The sequence below is a fragment of the Trichechus manatus genome, unplaced genomic scaffold, assembly GCF_000243295.1.
Source record: "Trichechus manatus latirostris isolate Lorelei unplaced genomic scaffold, TriManLat1.0 scaffold00097, whole genome shotgun sequence".
Taxonomy (NCBI): Eukaryota; Metazoa; Chordata; class Mammalia; order Sirenia; family Trichechidae; genus Trichechus; species Trichechus manatus.
Genome location: NW_004444033.1, coordinates 9,159,128 through 9,163,017, shown reverse-complemented (window position 1 = coordinate 9,163,017; position 3,890 = coordinate 9,159,128).

The window sequence follows — 3,890 nt, the reverse complement described above, 5'->3', positions numbered from 1 at the left end:
CACTACCAACCACTCTGACTGGGATTACAACAGAGGGTCCTGGACAGAGCAAGAGAAAATTGTAAAACAAAAGATTAAATTCACAAAAAAGACCAGACTTACTGGTCAGAGAATGGAGGAACCCCTGAGACTATGGCCCTAAGACACTCTTCTCACCTGGAACTGAAGCTATTCCCAAAGACCACCTTCCAGCCAAACAATAGACAAGCTTATAAAATAAAGAGTAACACCAAAGAGGAATGTGCTCCTTGGAACAATAAGTTATAAAAGACAAAAAGGGCAATATTTGCCCAAAAGCAAAGTTGAGAAGGCAGGAAGGGGTAGAAAATCAGGATGAAAGAAAATGGGGAACCCATGGCAAAAATGAGGAGAGTGTTGACACATTGTTGGGAATGAAGCCAAGGCCATGAGACATTTTATGTACAAGCTGTTGAATGGGAGTCTAATTTGCTCTGTAAACTTTCACCTAATGCACAATTAAAAAAAGAAAAGATATCTGGGCAGGCAATGAGGATGTTGCTTGATTTGTATATCCAAAAGAGAACCTGAGTGGGTTAGCCTCCACAGTAGAAAATCATGATCTCTTATCCAGTTTCAAGCACAGAGGTAGTTTTCAGACTATCTTCGTCCAGGAATAGGAATTGGAGAGGACCTTATGGTAGGAAAAGCCAAGTAGTGAAACCTCTGAAAGTCCTCCCCAATTCCTATCCCTGGGCCAAGAAACCAACAGAGCGTTCTACAGTGATTTATGTCACCCTTGAAGAGTTAAAGGATGTAGGATGCTCTCCACAATAATCCATTCACTTCTCCAGTATTCATCTAGTATTTAAGCCCTTGCTTAAATTAGATAGATCATGGCAGATGACAATGGACCTTGATCATCTGGATATTCTGGACACTGGTTCACTGTATTGATGACACCATGCCAATTGGACCTGCTAGCAGAAAGTGACTAGAGCTCTGACTGCCTGAGTAAGACATGTGCACTCCAGGTGTTAGGAGATAAACCCTACAAAGATTCAGGGGTCTGCTGCACCCGTGGAGTTTTAGAGATACAATGGTCTAGGCCAAGGGTTGGCAAAAATTGGACTGTGGGCCAAATCCAGCCCACTGCTTGTTTTTGTATGGTCCACAAGCTAAGAATAGTTTTCACATTTTTAAATAGTTAGAATCAAAAGCAGATTAATATTTTGTGACATGTAAGAATTATTTGAAATTCAAATTTTAGTGTCTACAAATAAAGTTTTATTGGAACGCAAGTGTGTTCATTCACTTAGTTATTCTGTATGGCTGCTTTCAAGAGTCAATGAGTTTTGAATAGTTGCAACAGTCATCATGTGTGGAACTCTCATTGCCTCATGCTTCTCAGCATAGTGATGCAATTATAACTCAGCATTCCAAGTATTGAGCAAGTTGTTTTATTCTATTCTATTGTCATTACTAGTGCATATCCTTCATGTCAAAACAAGAAAAGTGGATTTTAAATGTCACACTTGTAACTCACTGTGGAGTGTGGTTTATTTTATTGGATTAGATGGGAAAGCATTGCGATTATTATACAATTAAACTGTTGCTGTGCCAAAAGAATACAATACACATCATTTTTACTAAACTAAGGACTCATCATAATCTTCCCAACTCACAGAAAACCAACAGTCAGAAAAATTAGATATTTTTAAATAGAATATCTCATCACAGCAGAATTTAAAATGAGAATGAGAGGACTTCCAGCCAACATGGTGCTATAGACAGAAGCACCATGCAGTCGCTCCACAGCAAAGACCCAAAAAACTAAGTCAAATGGAGACAAACGTCAATCCTGAGACCCTAAGCATCAAATGAAGAAATAAAGAACTCAGCCAAGCACCGAATGGAACAAGAAACTGACAGAGAACAGAGAGTGAGGAGAGATACGTGCTGAGGTCCCCTATCAGCTAACAGCATGGATTCGCCATCTTGGACTCCTGTCAGAGATCTGTGAACACGGATTACGGGAAAGTAGCTTCAGGGAGCTCCCAGCAGAAGACAGAACAACCAGTAACCAGAAATACATGCTTTCTCACCCCCCCCCCACTTCTTTACCCCAACTTGGGCTCCTCTGCTTCCTGCAGTCACAGTCTCTTGGCTGGGAGGCACCAGCTTCAGCCCTTTGCTGCTTGGATTCCACTCACCCATACTGGCTGGCTTCTTGAGTGCCATTTGTTTGTTGCTGGTGTTGCTTTTTTCCACTTCTTTTGGTTTCTTCCGTATCTCTCATCACCTCGCCCTCCTTTCTCTCAAATACCTGGCTCTGTGTGCCATCTTTGCTTCTTCCTAAAAGGCTATGAAACACCACTCGACTGTGGAACTGCTTCCCGGCCCACCCCACTGTGCTGGTGGGATTCCTGGGGCTTTTTTTGTTTGTTTGTTTTGATTTGTTTTCTTTTCTTGGCATGGAAGCCCCTTCTAGCTGGGCTGTACTATGCAGCTTGGGGACTATTTCCTTAGTCTGCACAGCCGCGAAATGGGATCCCTGGGGGCATTTCTTTTTTCTTTTTTTTGTTTGTTTTGTTTTTTGCTTGTCTGTTTTTTGTTTTCTTTTCTCTCTTTTTTCCCGTTTTGTTTTTCTTCATTTCTCAGTTTCTTGTCTCTCTACACTTACCTTCTTTTCCTGTCTCTTGAATACCTGGCACTGTGTGACACCTCTACCCCTTCTAGCCAGGCTGTACTTTGCAGCCTGGGAGCCACTTTCCCAGTCTTCAAAGCCGCACCAGTGGGATCCCTGGGTGCTTTTCTTTTCTAATTTTTATTTATTTATTTATTTTTCTTTTACCCTTTTTCTTTTTTTTCTTTTCTTTTTGTTTTTCTCCATTTCTTGGTCCCTCATCTACCCACTCCAATGTCAAACTCCCTTAGCACTCTTTTTTGTTTGTTTGTTTCTTTGTGTGTATGTTTTTGGCTCCTGTTCCTCTCTCCTCTTTCCCATACCCATCTTAGCTCCACACATCACAATTCCCCCTCTCCATCCTGCCTACCTGCACCATGTGCTTAACATCACACCCCCAAGCAGCACAGGCACAGCTTACCAGAATGTGCCCTGCACTGATTCCCGGCCTGTAGTGTCAGCCCTAGTACGTGCCACAAACAACCCATCCCAGCAACTCACCTTCAGCTGGACCTGCCCTGCTGCACCATAGCTGAGTGACTGACCCTGTCCATTGGACAAGGAGGCAAAAAGTGTCATGCCCACAGATAAGCAAACAACAAAGAATGCACAGCCTGCCTGCTCAGACATAACCAAATATAACAGAAAAGCAAGACAAAACAAACAAATCTACTATCAATAAATGAGGAAAATAACTACTGAGTGTCCTGAAGACAGCAGACAATATCAAAACGTATTTTTAAAAGGACAAGATGGTTCCAGTAGGCATCCAAAATAAAACACCAGATGACCCTCCAGTAGAAGAAAAGTCACTAGAACTACCCGATAGGGAATTCAAATCTCTAATATTCAGAGCTATCCAAGAGTTGAAGCAAAACCAGACAAAATGAGGAAAAAATAGACAAATTCATGGAAAATACAGACAAAAAATGAAAGAATTCAGGAAAATAATACAGGAACAAAATGCCAAAATAAATTCACAACTAGAAATCATACGAAAACAACAATTAGAAATCCAAAAGATAAAAATCAAGATTTCAGAAATGGACAGTGGCATAGAACGGCTGAGGAGCAGGTTTGAAATGGTGGAAGACAAAATCAGTGAAACTGAAGACAAACACTTGGATACAACTCTGTTTGAGGAAAAATCAGAAAAAAAGAATGAGGAAAAATCAGAAAAAAAGAATGAAGAAAAATGAAGAAACCCTGAGAATTATGGGGATACAATCAAAAGCAAAAATTTGTG